Source organism: Ornithorhynchus anatinus, chromosome 14, assembly GCF_004115215.2.
Source record: "Ornithorhynchus anatinus isolate Pmale09 chromosome 14, mOrnAna1.pri.v4, whole genome shotgun sequence".
Lineage (NCBI taxonomy): Eukaryota > Metazoa > Chordata > Mammalia > Monotremata > Ornithorhynchidae > Ornithorhynchus > Ornithorhynchus anatinus.
The window spans coordinates 2,208,479-2,227,619 of record NC_041741.1 but is presented as its reverse complement, the minus strand read 5'-3'; the positions used below and the strand labels follow the sequence as shown (position 1 = coordinate 2,227,619).

At 50.0% G+C, this 19,141-nt stretch overlaps 1 non-coding gene across 1 annotated transcript; it reads left to right on the top strand.

Moving 5' to 3' along the window:
* Window positions 1-9,265: 9,265 nt before the first annotated feature.
* On the top strand, window positions 9,266-9,348 carry TRNAL-CAG. The gene has a single exon. It is a non-coding gene; the product is annotated as a tRNA-Leu (tRNA).
* The last annotated feature ends 9,793 nt before the right edge of the window (window positions 9,349-19,141 follow it).

The window sequence follows — 19,141 nt, the reverse complement described above, 5'->3', positions numbered from 1 at the left end:
AAATACTGCGTAAACTTTTCAGGTATTCACTGCTCTCTAATTATCTCATTATTTAGGATCTCCTCCCAGGCCTTTTTCTTTGATAACATTCAAAACGGTCTGCAATTCAGACCCACGCTATTCTTGTGGCTTCTGACACTTACCAGACAACTGTGTATTTCATAAATATACGTATACGTCTATTATCGACATCGTCGACAGTATCGCTCGAACGCTTGTTTAGCTCAACACACTGTACTGGTTGCCAAATATACCTATCGAATATAGACAGGCGCTGATGTGAAGCACCTGCTTTTAATGCTTTCCTGTTCATTGTCAAGATGGAAAAAAAAAATAGAAAAAAGTCAGGCAGACATTTGAGCTCTATTTCGCTAATTCGCCACTGAAAATTATGAATGAAGCACTTAGAAGAAAAAAAAAGAGAGAGAGGGCGCAAATGGGCAAATTCACCATGCTCATTTTGGAGGTCCTATCGAATCGAATATTGGGTCGGTGACCCTGTATGAGGGGGTTGCTTTTTCAGGAGGCTAGGTAAAAATCCCCTAAACGTCACGCTCTGCTCTAGGTGCATCGAGGTTGACCAAATGAACATTTTAGGACTCACGGTTTCAGAAATGCATGCAAATTACTACTGAAAGGAACTCGGATTAAGACCCCGATATGCGGGTTTACCATCCATAAAAGAAGGCATGTGAGTCTGAAGCATGCTTTCCTCCTGCAGTTGGAGGTTATCTCTTTTTTTTTTCCCTGATTCATCCTCTGTTTCTGGGATGGTGGGCCCCGTGTGGGACGGGGATTGGATCTGATCTGATCGTTTTGGATCTATCCCACAGATAAAATAAATGCCACAATTATTATTAGTATTACTATTATCGTTGGGGTTCCGTTTCCTCATATTTTGCGAGGAAATTCATTTGATTTGAACAAAAGAATTTGGATCCGAGAAATGGCAGCGCTCCTCGTTGGGTGCCTTTTATTCGCCCCTAAAATTCATTCTGTTATCGAACTTAATTCTGAGCACCGTCATCGGCTCGAATCAGCGTCCTGCGACAGTTCCATTTTGCCACTCATCTCTCGTGGTTGCTTAATGACGATCTGTAAATACGAACGGTGTGGTTGAGGGGTGGGTGGATTCGCTCGGGCCTTACGATACCGTTCCTAGCGCTTGATCATTCTCAAGTTTTCACGCATACTCTCTTTTCCACCGTCTTGGTCCCTAGCCTCTCGGGCAAACGGCCGCAAATCAGAGACGGAGAGGTATATTTAGAAAAAGCGTGTGGGGGGAGAAACGGCTTTTTGATGCCACGTTTTGAAAGAGCGGGGGCTGCGCGACTATATCGTTTCAAGCTTAAAGGCGCTCTCTGCCTGGCCAAGGCCCTACCCTAGAGTAGGAAGGATCAAAGAAAACATTCTTCTCTGTCTAGTACACTTAGTGGACCTGCTTCCCCACAGTGGGATAAAAGGGGTTTGCTAAACTGTTGCCATTTTGCAACATCTGCTATAATTCCCCTAAATCCAGATTTGTCTGACACAGAGAGCCCGTTCTTACATCACTGCCATGTGACAGTATAAAACCAGTCACATCAAGCTTGAGGATTGCAGCTTCGGGCTATGATAATATGAAGAAAACATTTTTGCCTGGGGCAAAACCCTTGTGACAAAGTATTATTCATCTGGCCAATTTAAATCTTCTCTCCAAAAGGTACCCAGAAACATATGCAGGATGCCTTTGTGAGGGCTTGAGCTGCTCACAGGCAAATGACCTGAATCGAGAATACAAAACCCAGTGTCCTGATTAATTACTGCTAAGCGGCTCTGATAGCCAGAAGAGAGAATGCTGGTATTAATCCTTAACCCCATCCTACATTCTCAAAATCGCCAAAACACTGCTGATCGGGAAGAAAGCAAAATTGCCGGGATAGAAATGGTATAGTTGGATAGATATAAATGTAAAACAATATAACGACATAGCGCTACATATACACATATATAACAATATAGCAACGTTTTTATATTGTTCTATGGTGCTCTCCCAAGCGCTTAGTACAGTGCTCTGCACACCGTAAGCACCTCAACAAATACGACTGATCGACTGATTGGATCGCTCCGATCATTTTACTTCTAAAGGAGAAGGGGAAAGGCCCACGCTGGTGATAAGATAATAACTCCAGAGGGAAAACACTTAGTGGTCTCTAGGCCAGAAAGAATTTGCAGGGGAACAAAGCGGAGGGAGAAAATGAATGAAAAACAAAATCAATTCTGGATCTTCTCCCCTTATGGACTCCGGGCTCGAGCGAGTCAGTCCCCTCGCGAGAAGTATCGCCTTTATAGTAGGAAATGGGCAACTCAAACCATCAAGAGCTTGTGGCGATAACACCCTAGGCTATTTGGTCTCTGACCCTCAGGGTGTCAAGAAGGGCTCAGAGAGAAATTAGGGAGATCCACACTGACTCCGGGAACAAAAACAGCCTATTACGGAAAAGAGAATCAGGCTCAAGTTATCAACCCCTCGAATGGCGCCTAAGTAAACGGACACTCTGGAGGCTTTTCCACAAATGCCGAAGAGACGATAAATGGCTAAAGAGGGAGAATCAGTCAATCAGCTGGTATTTACTGAATGCTTACTTCGTGCAGAGCACTGTACTAAGCACTTGGGAGAGAACAGTGCAGTAGAGGAGGAAGGCACCATCCCTGTCCACAAGACGCTTATGGATTAGAGGGGGAGGTGGATATTAAAAGGAATTACAGATGGGTATGTACATAAATTCTTGGGGGCTGGGTGAATATCAAAGTGTTTAAAGAGTACGGACCGAAGTGCGTAGGTGATGCAGAAAGGAGGAAGAGGGGAAGTGAGAAATAATAATAATTATTATTATAATGATGGTATTTGTTTGCTGAGCCCTTGTTTTGTTGTCGATCTCTCCCTTCTAGACTCTGAGCCCATTGTTGGGTAGGGATGGTCTCCATCTGTTGCCAAATTGTACTTTCCGAGCGCTTTAGTACAGTGTTCTGCACACAGTAAGCGCTCAATAAATACGATTGACTGAATGAACGAATGAAGCACTGTTCTAAGCACTGGGGTAGATACAAGGTAATCGGATTGTCCCACGTGGGGCTCAGTCTCAATCCCCATTTTACAGATGAGGTCACTGAGGCCCAGAGCAGTGAAGTGACTGGATTCAGAGCACATCAGCGTCCTGAACCAGCCCTTTGTTTTGCAGAGCCTGTCCACCCTGTGCCTTTCCCAAGGCCAATCAATAAATCAATCGACTGTAATGAGCGAGCGCTTAATCGCCGAAATAATAATAATAATTATGGTATTAGTTAAGCGCTTACTATGTGCCGAGCACTGTTCTAAGCGCTGGGGTAGATACAAGGTCATCGGGTTGTCCCACGTGGGGCTCACGGTCTTTGTCCCCATTTTCCAGATGAGATAACTGAGGCACAGAGAAGTCGAGTGGCTTGCCCAAACTGTACTGAACACTTGGGAGAGTACAAGACTGCTGGTTGACACACTCCCTGCTCACAAGGAGCTTTCGGTCTAGAGCGGGAGATGGACATTAAATTAAATTATAGGTATGGAGGTAAGGGCTGTGCGGTTGAGGGTGGGGTGAATAAAGGGGATCGATCCAAGCGCAAGGGTGAGGAGGAGGGGAGAGAGAGCAGGGGAATGGAGGGCTTAATCGGGGAAGGCCTCTGGGAGGAGATGTGCTTTTAATACGGTTTGGAAGGCGAGGAGACCGATATGGGGGGGAGGGAGATCTGGGTGGAAGGCAGGATGTGGTTGAGGGGTCGGAGGTGAGATAGACAAGAAGGAGACAGTGAATAGGAGGGCATTAAAGGGGTGAAGTAGGAAATCAGCGAGATAAGATAGGAGGGGTCAAACAGGGGGCAAGGCCAAGGTCCCAAAGGAGCCTGGGATTCAGAAGTGTTGGGACCCAGGTCTTCTGACCCCAGAGGCCCGTGTTAGATCCTTACATTCATTTGTAAGTTACATTTTGCCAATCCAAACATCTACTATAGTGTATATACTGCTATATACTGAACACCTACTGAGTGCTGGGGGCTGTACTAAGCCTTAGACAGAGGACAGGAGGGTCAAAACATATGTGCCTTCCCTTAGCAGCTTACAATCCAGTGAGGGCAGACAGGCAGACAGAAATGACTTATGGCTAGAGGGAGCAGGAAGAACAAGCTGGATAAGGCAGGAAGTTGTGCTAACATGTAAGGATGAAACAGATGATGATAATGATATTATTATTCATTTATTCAGTCGTATTTATTAAGTGCTTACTGTGTGCAGAACACTGTTCTGAGCGCTTGGGAAAGTACAGCACAAAATAAACAGTGACATTCCCGGCCCACAACGAGCTCACAGCCTGTCGGGGGGGGGAGAGACAGACACCCGTACAAATAAATAAAATTAGAGATGTGAACATAAGTGCTGTGGGGCTGGGAGGAGGGAGAAGAGCAAAGGGAGCAAGTCAGGGCGAAGCAGAAGGGAGTGGGAGATGAGGAGAAGTGGGGCTTAGGCTGGGAAGGCCCCATGGAGGAGATGTAATAATAATTAAATCAGATCCGGGGTTGATCTTGGGAGGGAAAATGAGGAGGCAGGAGCGAGGCTGGGATCTCAGTAGTGGAGATCAAGTAGTGCATTAAGTTCAAGTGCTTAGTACAGCGCTCTGCACACAGTAAGCATTCACTAAATACCACTGAATGAATGGGGAGAGCTTGGGAATCGGATACTCTGCAGGATCATCTTTGGTGCTAGAACCCGAGGTGTCAGAGCGTCAGACAGGGAAGTGGGGGGAGGTTGAGCAGGCAGTTTTGCAGCTAGATCCTCCAAATCGCTGGCCCACAGTTACTTCACTTATGCGTAGAGTGAGCTATCTTGCCCACTTTACCATCGTCCCCTTGCTATTTCGATTCTCCTACCATTAGGCAATCTCTTCTCGGGATGGCACTTGAGGGATTTCCAGTCCTCCACCAGTCTCGGCTACGGGAGGGAGAGTCAAGCAGAGGCCGACCCGTTCCATTCCTAGCTTGGCCGGTGGCTAGCGAGCGGAAGGCAACCCGCTACAAGACAAAATTCACCCGTGCTGGGCAGCGAGAGCACGGGAGTGAGTCGAGGGAAGTGACTCAAGTTTACTGCGCGGAAGAAGGCAGGGATAAACCAGATTTTTACCAAGAAAAATCTGCCGGCAGGATTGTAGCTTTCGGTGGGGTTTTCTGGGAGAGACGTGTCCACGGAGCCGCTATGGGTGGGAGACCACTCGACGGCATAAGAGGCCGCAATGATGATAATGGCATTCGTTAAGCACTTAGTATGCGTGAAGCACTGTTTTAAGCACTGGGGAAGATAGAGGATGATCAGGTCAGACACAGTCTCTGTCCCTCACTAGGCTCACCATCCGAGTAGAAGGGAGAACAGCTATCGAATCCCCACTTTACGGATGAGGTAACTGAAGCACAGAGAAGTTAAGCGGCTCGCATGAGGCCACACGGCAGGCACGTGGCGGAGCCGGGATTAAAACTCAGTTCCGCTGATTCCGAGGCCCACGCTCTTTCCACGAGGCCAAGCTGCTCCTCAAGTGTGTCGGAATCGAGACACGGGGGCCCGGCCCTCGTGGAACTTACTGTGTAATGGGGGGACCCCGGGAGCCAGGAATGATTTAGGACAGTCGGGGCAGGAGAAGGATAAGGGTCCAGGTCAAAGGCAGCAGCCGTGATGAATGAATGAATGAATGTATGAATGAATGATCCAACCCCACAGTCCTCTTCAGCTGAACAAGTCACAAAGAAGGGGAGTGGGGAGAACAGCTCAATCACTTAACGCCTCGGGAACAACTTTAAAAACGGAGAGGCTAAACTTGGGGCCTTCTAGCCCCGGCCCCGCCGTCGGGGAATTGGATCGTCATCCCTAGGGAGAGGTGGGGAGGTAGAGGACCTGGGTTCGAATCCTGGCTCCGCCACCTGCCAGCTGTGTGACTGTGGGCAGGTCACTTTAATTCTCTGGGCCTCACTTTCCTCATCTGTAAAACGGGGATTAAACGTCCACGTTCTCTCCCCGCTAGGCTGTGTGTCCCATGTGGGACAGGGACCGGGTCTGGCCTGATGATCTTTTATCTACCCTGGCGCTCAGCACAGTGCTTGGCACACAGCGAGCCCGTAACGATTCTTCTTATTCTTATTAGTATCCGGGCTTGAATGGCTGACCGGTCTGGAACGGGAGCCAAATACGGACCGATGCAGGCCTGTAGTCTAACGTTTCTGTGCTAGCTGAATGTTTTAGTTCTCTGAGATGAGAGGAATCATCTCTCTTTGGCCATCAGTACTCGCGGCCTCTGGTCCCGGCCTGGAAGACGAACTTCCTGTTTTCGGATGGAGCCGGGAGTTGGGGAGGGTTGAGGGGGGCGGGGGAAGCATTGGAAGGGAGAATGAGGAGGGTCATTAGAAAACCCCATGATCCCCGAGATTTCCCTGAGCCTCCGTTTCATTTTGCTAATGCCCCTTGAATCTGTTAACACTGTTTCTGAATACTTTCCTAGTGGATGTGAGGCCTGAGAGGAATAAAGGCCACTGTCAAACTGATTAAGAGAAAGCTCATTAGAGAAAGTAACAAGAGGTGAAATCTGCATATGCATGGCCGAAATGTGTCTGATCTCACTAAGTCGTGAAAAGACAAAATGAGCTGAACCTTCCCCTGGCTGAAGTAGTGAGGGGGCGGGGGGGAGGGGGAGAACTGTCTGGTAATAGCAACTAGGAGATGGGGGCGGGGGGGTCTCTCTGGGAGTAGGTGCTGGGGGAGGGGGGGGGGACTCTCTGGGAGAAGTCCCCGGGAGAGAGGGGAGACCCCTGGGATAGTGGGTACTGGGGGAGAGGGAGAATTATCCAGTAGTAGTTGACTGAAGACAGGAAGAGTCACCTGGGAGTGGGTACCGGGGGAAGGGAAGATGCGGTGCGTGCGGGGGAGACGGGGAAAACTCTTCGGAGCGACGCAGAAGAGCGTGGGAGAAGAGGAAATGAGGACGTGGGGAAGGCCTCTTGGAGGAGATGCGCCTCTACTAAGGCTCTGAAGGTGAGGAGAGTGAGTCCAGCCCTGCCCCTGGTCCTGAGTGTGACCTTGGGCAAGTCACTGAACCTTTCTGGGCCTCGGTTTCCTCATCTGTAAAATGTACACAGGATACCTGCCCTCCGTACACTGTGACACGAGACTGTGAGGCTCGTGTCGGGGAGGATCTATGTCCAGCCTGATTAGCTTGACTCTTACCCCGGCCTTTAACACCTTGCTTATACCATAGCTAGTCACAAGGTAACGGCTCTCAAAGACTTCTTACGCCCATAATAATAATGATAACGGTGTTCTTTTAAGCGCTTACTGCGTGCCAAGCACCGTTTTCAACACTGGAGTAGATGCCAGGTAAGCAGGTGGTCCCACGTGGGGCTCACAGTCTTAATCCCCATTTTACAGATGAGGAAACTGAGCCCCAGAGAAGTTAAGTGACTTGCCCAAAGTCGCACGGCCGACACGTGGCGGAGCCGGGATTAGAACCCACAACCTCCGACTCCGAAGACCGTGCCCTTTCCACTAAGCCACGCTGCTCCCGCCCATGGATCAACATCAACCAGATCGTGACGTCTGAATAAAAAGAACAATAATAGCGATAATAATAACGACTGTGGCATTTGTTAAGCGCTTATTCTGTGCCAAGCCCTATCCTAAACACTGGGTTAAATATGAGATAATCAGGTCAACCACAAGCCCAGACTCACAAGGGACTCAAAGTCTAAGCGGGGGGGAGAACAGGTATTGAATCTCAGTTTTACAGATGAGGCCCGGAGAAGCGAAGTGACTTGCCAAAGGTCACACAGCAGGCAATTGGGGGAGCGGAATTAGAACCCAGATCCCCGGAGTCCCGGGCCCGGCCTCCTTCCCTTAGGCCACGCTGCTTCTCTAAGGGACTTCTCTGAAGCGACTTCGGTGTCGCGTCCTAGATTACCGGGGCTCGTTTTTCGAAACCGTCACAAGACACTCCGCCAAAACCAAACGAGAAAATAGGCTCTTCGGAGTTTAGGGTGAAAAGGTGGAGTTGACACGTATCCTGACATCGATTTGCTTTAATTGGTCCATTCCATTCGTAATAAAAAGGACGAAAGTAAGATAAGCACAAACCTGACGCTGATTATCGGGTTCGGATCGGAAAGCGAAAGGTTGGGTGGGGGAACCGGGTGGTCTTGGCTCCCTGAATGGAAACAAACACTAATCATAAGTATAATTATTAATCAAACACTAATCATGATTGCTCTCCCCCCCTTCAAAGCCTTATCGAAGGCACATCTCCTCCGAGGGGCCTTCCCTGACTAAGCCCTCAATTTCTCCTCCCTTTTCGGTGCCCTGACTTGCTCCCTTTATTGGCCACCCTCGCCCCCAGCCTCACGGCACTTATGTCTATATCCGTAATTTATTTGTTTATAATAATGTTGGTATCTGTTAAGGGCTTACTCTGTGCAGAGCACCGTTCTAAGCACTGGGGGAGATACAGGGTCATCAGGTGGTGCCACGTGAGGCTCAAGGTCTTAATCCCCATTTTACAGATGAGGGAACTGAGGCCCAGAGAAGTGAAGTGACTTGCCCACAGTCACACAGTTGACGGGTGGCGGAGCGGGGATTTGAACCCATGACCTCCCAACTCCCAAGCCCGGGCTCTTTCCACTGAGCCGCGCTGCTTCTACATTTTACAGATGAGGTAACTGAGGCACAGAGAAGTTAAGTGACTTGCCCACAGTCACACAGCTGACAAGTGGCATACGTCTACCAACCCTGTTAACTCTGTCCTCTCCCAAGCTCTCAGCACAGTGTTCTGCACCCAGTTAGCGCTCAGTAAATGCCATTGATTGATCGACTGATCAGGCGGCTAAGACGGTGCACGTAGAAAGCGCTTAACAAATACCAACATTATTATTATTATGGGCTGAGGGGTGGGGTGGATAAAGGGAGCAAAGCAAGGTGAGCCAGAAGGGAGGGGGAGAGGAGGAAATGAGACTCAGACTTTTCTGGGCTCAGAAGGTCCTTGTAATGCCATTCGGTCACTCAAGCGTATTTACTGAGCGCTTAATGTATGCACTGTACTAAACGTTTGGAAGAGAACAATACAACAATAAACAGACCCTTTCCCTGCCCGCAACGTGCACGTTTAAGACCCCGACCTTCTGCTCTCCTTCGGGTCCCTAAAACCACCCCTCTAGGGAGTCTCCCTCCTTTTGCGCCAGGAAGGCCGAGCGGTCTAAGGCTCTGCGTTCAGGCCGCAGTCTCCCCTGGAGGCGTGGGTTCGAATCCCACTTCCGACAGGCGTTATTTTTGAGAAGCAGCACGGCGTGGTGGATGGAGCCTGGGCCTGGGAGTCAGAAGGTCAGGGGTTCTAATCCCGGTTCCTCCGCGTCTCCGCTGTGTGACCTTCTCTGGGCCTCAGTTACCACATCTGGGAAATGGGGATTGAGACCGTGAGCCCAACGTGGGTCAGGGACCGTGTCCAACACGATATGCCTGTATCCACCCCAGCGCTTAGAACAGTGCCTGGCACGTAGTGAGCGCTTAACAAGTTTTTTGTTTTTTTCTGGCGAAACCTAACCGTTTCCAGCCACCCCTCGACTGGAGAGCGCCATGCAGTCGGATCAGTTCCCGCACTGAAAATAACATTTATTCAGCCGGTTCAAGGAGAGCCACCTCGAACGTCACGCATTCCCAAATCCTACATTTCAATCTGGCCTTCCTTCCAAAGAACACCGGCATTGTTTAATTAAAACGAAGGTGCGTATTAATAAGTAAGGATATCATTTTGTTATTTATATATAATTTCTTTATTTTGTTAAAAAAAAGAACACGGACTCGTAAGCTCGATAATAGCCCTCCGCGGTGAAGCGGTAAGTATAGGAGAGAAGAAAAGCACAGTGAGAAACATAATGTTAGTAAAACACTCTTAATGCTGCCCGAGCTGGAGAGAATGCTACTTTGCATTTGGCCTGCAACACTGCTAACTGCAAGCTATTGAGTAAAAAGTGCAGCTTTTAGACTAATTCCTCGGGCAGAAGATAGAATCGGGTCCAGGGGCCCACCTCATTAATATGCTCTAATGGTCCAATGGGAGATTTTTAGCAAAGTCACCTGCTAGAGCATCAAGGAACCTGTTGATTAACAATAAGCTTCCAAAAATAAGATAGCGGGACTGCAAAGGAAAATCAGGTCCAAGGGGAACAAGTGTTTCTGTAATTTATTCCTCCTTTATACAAAGGCATAAAGCTCCCTTTATGAACGTGTTTTCCAGGCCCCGCTGTGAGCCGTAGGTGTGAGCTTTTCAGTTGATTTATTAATTTTAGTTTCAATCAACGTGTCACCTGCAGACACAAAAATGCAGGCCTCGCTGCAGAAAATACGGTTGAGGGAGAAGAGAGAGGGAGAGAGAGGGAGAAGAAGGAGAGAGAGAGAGAGAGAAGGGGGTGGGGGTAGGGGTGGGGTGGGGTGGGGGGGCTGGGGAGGAAGAAAGGGAATGAAAGACCGGGCTCTAATTCCAAGCAACTCTGCCAGCGATTTTTTTAGATGAACACTGGACGGCCTATTCTCCGAGAAGCTGAAATAAATTCCCAGCCGTATAATTAAAAAACATCAAAATTAAAACATTTTTGTCATACTTGGAGAGTCTAGCCCCCAGACCTGGGGAAAGTAGTTCTCGAACACAGCCTCTGCCAAAACAATCAGCCCCTGTGTCAGTAGGGTACATTCTCGGCAGTGAATCGAGTGTACAGGTCCCTTGGCCAAAATGTGCAAAAAATTCTCAATTAGTTGTCTTTATTTAGTGAACACTATGGGGTCCTCAGCTGCACTATAGAATTATGGCAGGAAAGCTGAGCTCTTCAGTGCTTATTAGCATTCTCTCAGGGCTGGAAGGCTGGTGGTAGTCGACTGTTGCCTCCGAGAGCTGTGGGTGAAGCCCCTACCCTCCCAGGTCTTTGTCCTTTTGTCCTTCCAAGCCAGCAGGAAGTACTGCCCCATGCTCAGAGCCTTCTGTGATACCTTCATTCCATTCACAGCCTGCCTCACCGGCAGGACCTGCCGATGCCTTTGTTTTTTGACCCGGGCCATCCCCGGCGCAGGTTGAAAGGAAGAGGCCCGGAGGACTGATGATGATAACGTCGGTATCCGTTAAGCGCTTACTATGTGCCGAGCACCGCTCTAAGCGCCGGGGGATGCAAGGTGATCGGGTCGTCCCGTAACCGAGGCCCAGAGACGTGAAGTGACCTGCCCAGAGTCACACGGCCGCGTGGCGCCGTGGAAGGAGCGCGGGCTCGGGAGTCAGAGGTCAAGCGTTCGAATCCCGGCTCCGCCACTCGTCGGCTGGGTGACCGCGGGCGAGTCGCTTCACTTCTCTGGGCCTCGTGACCTCGTCTGGGAAATGGGGATAAAGACCGGGAGCCTCACGCGGGACAACCTGACGACCCTGTATCTCCCCCAGCGCTTAGAACGGCGCTCTGCGCATAGTGAGCGCTTAACAAATACCAACATTATTATTATTTAGTGGCAGAGCCGGGATTAGAACCCATGAGCTCTGACTCCCAAGCTCATCCGGCCCCCGAATGCCGGTGAGGGAGAGTTCTCCTCCCAGAGGATGGGCCCAGGGCAGTAACCCCAACCGCCCCTGGCCGCGTTGGAGGGGTCGTAAAGACTATCGATCGAGTGACCGATCATTTTTTATCGCCCTGAATTCCAGCCATCCCAAGACGCCTCCGTTGGGCCGGGGGAGACCAGAGAGGACGTTCCCTGAGGAGCGGTTCCGGGGCGGCTTTCACTTTGATTATGAATTTTTCCAATTTCTGGGAGGGGGAGAGAAAATGGTGATGGAGGGGGGACCAGGAGAAATGTCTTCTCTAAAGAAGAGGGTATTTGGTGCTTTAGGGAAAACGCTATCATTGACTAAATTAACAAGTTGTCTTATCAACTGCCATAAGCCTTGGAGTCTAATTAATTTAGTGCTGATCAATAGCCTTGAATGAGGCATTGATTTCTGCTGCTGTTCGGGGCTCCAGCTGAAATCACTTTCTCTACATCTCTCTCTCTCACACACACACACGCGCGCGCGCTACCTGAAACATCATGTTTTTGAAGGATTTATTTCACCTATTTCACCGACACACCACATTTCAGGTCAATTTCCCATGAGAAATAGCCTGAAAACTAGCTAGAGACTGAAGAGTCTTCCCATGCCAGTTTACCTACCTTACGCTGGCCTTTGAAATCTTTTTCCACCCTCGGTTTGGCTGAAACTGAAAACTGACATTTCCCAGACTCTATCACTTGGCCAAACCATTTTAGAAAATAGGAAAAGAGCTCTGGGGTCAGTTTAAGAGAACGCGCCCCGAGGAGGAGCGTGATTATGTTACCGATGTTACTGTCACTAATGACCGTGTTATCGGGGCGGGAAGCAGGGCAGATGGGAGCGTTTAGTACAGTGCTCCGAGCCTGGGAAGTGCTCAGTAAACACCACCGATTGATTGAGGGCTGGATCCCCGAGCTAAGCGTTGAAACGGTGTGGAAGGAGGGACTCCAGTTTTGTCTTTATTGAGCGCTTACTGTGTGCGGAACGCTTGGGAGAGTTCGATATAACAATATAGCGGGCACATTCCGTGCCCACAACGAGCTTGTAATCTAGAGGATTAGAAGCCAATTAGTTCTATCTTTTAATAATAACGATGTTGGTATTTGTTAAGCGCTCACTACGTGCCAGGCACTGTACTAAGCACTTCAGTTCGGGCGGGGGGGACCAGTCCGGATTTATCATTTTGTTTATCCCTCTGCTCTTCCCCCCTTCCAGCCCCCAAGCACTAATGCCCCTGTCTGTCATTTTATTTTATCTGTATTGATGTCTGTCTCCCCCCATCTAGACTGAGCTCGCTGTGGGTAGGACATGTCACTGCTTACTGTTGTACTTTCCCAAGCGCTTAGTACAGCGCTCCATACATAGTAAGCACTTAATAAGTACGACTGACTGAATAATAAAAATCCAATGACCCATCGGCTGATTTTCTAGATTTCTCCGGCCTCCTAGTCGGTTTCTCTAGCCGCCACAAAGGCTGGAGTTGAATGGGACCCCATGCGTGCAAAGAAATCTCCTCCTCCCCCTCATTTTGTGGGCAGCGAATGTCTGACGTTACATCGTACTCTCCCGAGCGCTTAGAAGAGTGCTCTGCACGCAGTAGGCGCTCAACAAATAGGATTATTATTATTTTCCTATAATGACCTCTCTCCCTTCTCCTGTCATTAAAGCGTTCTTGGTTCCGGGCCTTGGAAGCCGCGGGCTCTGAGACGCTTTACAGCGACCGAAACATTTCTGGAAGGAAAAAAAAAAACAAGGCGGAACTTTCGAAACACTTTCAAATCGCAGTCCGTCTCAAGCACCTGTGATGGAGACGTGCCCGAGAGAATGGTCTGGACGTGAAATAATGTTCTCCGCCGAAAGAAATGGGGAGGGGAGAAAGTCAGGAAAAGAGGGGGGATGGGGGGAGAGAGAGGAGAGGGGAAAGGGAGCCTGGAAGAGAGAATTTAGCACATTTCTACGTTTCCAGGATGTAAAGCCCGGCCTGAGATTACCCAGACACAGAAGACCGTTCCGTTTTAACTGAGTTACCAAAATGTGTCCTTTTTATTTTCGGAAATGGAAGGAAAAAAAAAGGCCCAGCCCCACACAGGTTACGTTCTTAATCTGTTTGGGGGCCTCTGTGAGTTTCCCTAGCACTTTACAAAAGATCTGCATTGAGAAAAGGATCGGCCCAACTTTCCATCCATGTGTGGCCCTGCTCATTAATTGCCCCTATCTTGGCTGAGGCCTTATTCCTATGGAAATACCCTTGCATAATGTTGAAGCCCATTGTCAGGCCAGCGCCAGCGAGTCGCCACTTACATGCAGTTTTCTTTTTTTTTTTTTTTTTTTTTAATTTCCATGCGCGGCGCAGAGAATAAAAAGATGTCTGGGCCGGGGCTGTTTACCAACCGGAGGAGACCCAGAGCGACCAACTCGAAGAGGTACGCTCGGCCGCTAACTGCAGGAGCAGTCTCGGACCAGGAAAGCAGCTAGTTTCAGCTGGATTACCGATCCACCCTGAAACTCCTCGGTTCCACGCCCTTCCTCTTCTCCTTTTATTTCTCTCCCACCATCTTTCATTCGTTCCTTCATTCAGCCGTATTTACTGAGCGCTTACCGTGGGCAGAGCGCCCGATTTGCCTGTATCCACCCCAGCGGGTAGTACAGTGCCCGGCACATAGTAAGCGCTTCAGAGATACCATAATTATTATTATTACAATACACAACAGACACATGCCCTGCCCACAGTGAGTTTAGAAGTCTAATAATAATAATCATAACCATAATCATTATTACAGACGTGGGCTTCGGAATCAGAGGTCATGGGTTCGACTCCCGGCTCTGCCACTTGTCAGCTGTGTGACTGTGGGCAGGTCACTTAACTTCTCTGGGCCTCAGTTACCTCATCTGTAAAATGGGGATTATCCGTGAGCCTCACGTGGGACAAACTGGTTACCCCGTATCTGCCCCAGCGCTTAGAACAGTGCTCTGCACATAGTAAGCGCTTAACAAATACCAACATTATTATTATTATTATTATTACATTCCCTGCCCCCAGTGAGCTTCCAAGACCAATAATGATGATAATGATGGTATTTCTTAGGCGCTTACTGTGTGCCACGCACTATACTAAGCACTGGGGTGGTTACAAGCAAATCGGGTTGGGTACAGTCCCTGTTCCGCATTGGGCTCACCGGCTTATTCCCCATTTTACAGATGAGGTCACTGAGGCCCAGAGAAGCGAAGTGACTTGCCTAAGGTCACGCAGCAGACGCGTGGCCGAGCCCGGATTAGAATCCCAGAAACTTCTGACTCCCAGGCCCCTGCTCTATCCACTTTGCCTTGCTGTTTCCCTAGTGTAGAGGTGGGGAAGCAGATATTAACAGAAATGAAAAAATGATAGATATGGACATAAGCGGTTCGGGGCTGGGAGTGGGGGATGAAGAAAGGGAGCGAGTCGGGGCGACGCAGAAGGGAGTGGGAGAAGAGGAAAGGAGGGCGCAGTCAGGGAAGGCCTGTTGGAGGAGATGGGCCTTCAGTAAGGCTTAGGAGCGGAGAGTCATTGTCGAATCTCCCACCCCTCTTTTTTTAAAAGCCCACATACAATCCAGCTCTACTAAGAGCTCACTTATAATAATAATTATTATGGTATTTGTTAATAATGATGTTGGCATTTGTTAAGCGCTTACTATGTGCAAGAGCACTGTTCTAAGCACTGGGGGAGATACAGGGTCAACAGGTTGCCCCACGGGAGGCTCCCAGTCTTCATCCCCATTTTACAGATGAGGGAACTGAGGCACAGAGGAGTTAAGCGCTTACTATGAGGCAGGCACTGTTCTAAGCACCCTTATCACTATTAAGGGCGCAAGTATCTAAAGAACAATCTAGGTTTGCAGTCATTTGGGTCTCCACCACCCGCTTGCCCTCCCCCCCATAAAAATAACCATCAGTGATACCCCTCTGGACTGTGAGCTTGTTGTGGGCCGCGAACGTGCCTGCTGTTATAGCTTACTCTCCCGGGCGCTTAGTACACTGCTTTGCACCCAGTAAGAGCTCAATAAATACGATTATTATTATGAGGACGACTTGGGGGGGGACTGTCTTGAAATTAAACAGTGGAGGAGGACGGGATACTGCATGAAAGAGCTCGGGACGAGGAGCTGACGAGGATGCAATCCGTTTGGATGTCCGTCTCCCCTCTTTTGGAGTGTGAGACTGTTGTGGGGAGGGATTGTCTCTATTTCTTGCTAAATTGTACTTTCCAAGCGCTTAGTACAGTGCTCGGCAGACCTTAAGCACTCAATAAATGCGACTGAATGAATGAAATGCAATTATACGGGGAAGAAAAGCTGTTCAACTGGCCGGTTTCCAACCACGCTTCTATGGAGGGGCCTGCTTCGAACCGTTCATTCATTCCTTCACTCAGTCATATTATATGAGTGCTTACTGTGTGCAGAGCACTGTACTAAGCACTCGGGAGCGCACACTGGGACAACCAACACTTTAATCGACTAATCGGTGGGATTTATTGAGCGCTTCTTCAGTGCAGAGCACTGTAGTAAGCGCTCGGGGGAGGAACGTACAGATCTTCGGGGCTAAGGTACCGTGAAAGGAAAGAGCGGGATTCCACGGGTTGGGGCCCAATGTTCTGCCACTCATTCGTACTTATTGAGCGCTTAATGCGTGCAAAGCACTGTACTAAGTGCCTGGGTCGGTACACTATAACAATAAACAGTGCCCAGCGCTCAGGACAGTGCCTGGCACAGAGTAAGCGTTTAACAAATACCACAATTATGAAACAGACCCATTCCCTGCCCGCAACGAGCTCCCGCACGGAAGCAGCATGGCGTAGTGGGTAGAGCCCCGGCCTGGGAGTCAGAAAGCCATGAGTTGCTGAATTGTACTTCCCAAGCGCTTAGTGCAGTGCCCTGCACTTTGTAAGCGCTCAATAAATACGATGAATGAATAAATGAGAGAAGCAACACGGCTTAGTGGAAAGAGCCTGGGCTTGGGAGTCAGAGGTCCGCCCCTTGTCAGCTGTGTGACTTTGGGCGAATCACTTCACTTCTCTGGGCCTCGGTTCCCTCATCTGTCAAATGGGGATGAAGACCGGGAGCCCCACGTGGCACAACCCGATCACCTCGTATCTATCCCAGCGCTTAGAACAGTGCTTGGTCCATAGTGCATGTATAGGTGCTTGGTACATCTTTGGACTAAACTGGGGGTTCCCAGCCAACTTGAAGAAACTGTCGACTCCCTGCACGCCTCTCAGAGACCCCGGAAGGGGGGTTCGATCCACCGCTTAGAACAGCGCTTGGCCCGTGGTAAGCGCTTAACAAACGCCGTCGTCATCATCATAATCCTGGCTCCATCACTTGGCAGCCGTGTGACTTTGGGCCGGTCACTTCACTGGGCCTCAGTTCCTTCACCTGTAAAATGGGGATGACGATTGCGAGCCCCACGGGGGACAACCCGATCACCCTGTATCCCCCCCGAGCGCCTAGAACAGTGCCTTGCACGCTGTAAGCGCTTAACAAATACCCTTATTTATTATTAAAACCTTCCAAGGGGGCTGCGGCCGACTATCCCTGGACTAATAATCTAAGCGGGGGGCTCCCAGCCGGCTTGAAGAAACTGTCGACTCCCTGCACACCTCTTAGAGACCAAGGAAGCGGAGGACGGTGCTTGGCACATAGTAAGCGTTTAACAAACACCGTCATCATCCTGGCTCCGTCACTTGGCAGCTGTGTGACTTCGGCCCGGTCACTTCACTTCTCTGGGCCTCGGTTCCTTCATCTGAAAATGGGGATGAAGACTGCGAGCCCCACGGGGGACAAGCTGATCACCCTGTATCCCCCCCCCGCCCAGAGCGCTTAGTACGGTGCCTTGCACATAGGAAGCAGCGTGGCTCGGTGGAAAGAGCCCGGGCTTTGGAGTCGGAGGTCACGGGTTCGGATCCCGGCTCGGCCGCTTGTCAGCCGTGTGACCGCGGGCGAGTCACTTCACCGGGCCTTCAGTTACCTCATCTGGAAAAAGGGGATGAAGACCGGGAGCCCCACGCGGGACAACCTCCCAGCGCTTCGAACAGTGCTCTGCACCTAGTAAGCGCTTAACAAATACCAACATTATTATTATTATGAACCATCATCATCCAAACCTTCCAAGGGTGACTGTCTCTGGACAAACCGAAGCGGGGGCTCCCAACCTGCTGGAAGAAACCGTCGGCTCCCCGCACTCCTCTTAGAGCCCAAGGAAGGGGGGCGTCGAATAAGTACAGCTCGGGCCAGGGCCTGCGACCCCCAGAAACGCGGCGTTGGGGCGGGGGGGGGGGGCACCCCCGGTCGATCACCATCACAATGCAACGGAGCAGGGCGGCGAGGCCTTTGTCCTTTTTGCTTTCTTTTCTTCCTTTTCCTCCCCCCCCCCCAATTTCGACAGATCGGCTCCGCCACCGATAACCTCTGCTGCGGGGCGAGGAGGGCCAAATGGGCTCATCTAATTAAAAGCTGGGCGAGGTTCTGGGGGGAGGAGGAGGAGGAGGGCCGGAATGCCGACACATTGAAATTGGGCGAAAGAGCCTCCCTCCAGCTGATCCTGGCGACAATGTGGGGGCCGCTGTTTGCCCTGGAAGGAAACTGAGTCACTTAACATTTCAATAGGTTAATCAATGGACAATTAAATGGAGAAATTGGTTAACTCGGAAAACAATTAACATGACACTCCATTAAGTACACTTTCTAATTGCCACAGCTGTGGGTGAAAATTAAAGTGCGTGTTAAAGCAAGCTAAAAGAGCCGGCGCTGCTCTGGGCTGTTGAGAAAATGGAATTAGCCGAGAACCCGGCTCTTATTTTTCGACATTAGCGGCGGGTATTGTCCTCCACGGCGTTTGGAAGCGGAGGGGAGCGTTTTCCCCCCGCTTAAAGAATTACCAGTTCAATTGGCAGCGATTTTTAATTGGAAGCAATTAATTAGAGGTGGGGGGGGGAGGGGGAGAAAGACGAGAGGGGGGTGGGGAAACCGACCGGATTAGGGGGGCGTCCACCGAGGGGGAGAGGTTGTTTCTCGACTCTTCAGAGTAACGTTGGTATTTGTGAAGCGCTTACTACGTGCAGAGCACTGTTCGAAGCGCTGGGGGAGATAACAGGGCCATCAGGTTGTCCCACGTGAGGCTCCCAGTTAACCCCCATTTTACAGATAATAATCCATTTTACAGATAATAATAATAATGTTGGTATTTGTGGAGCGCTTACTATGTGCCGAGCACTGTTCTAAGCGCTGGGGGAGACACAGGGGAATCGGGTCGTCCCACGTGGGGCTCACGGTCTTCATCCCCATTTTCCAGATGAGGGAACTGAGGCCCAGAGAAGTGAAGTGACTCGCCCGCGGTCGCACAGCTGACAAGTGGCAGGGCAGGGATTCGAACCCGTGACCTCTGACTCCCAAACCCGGGCTCGTTCCACCGAGCCACGTTGCTTCTCTTAATAATCTTGCTAATAATGGTCGTGGTTA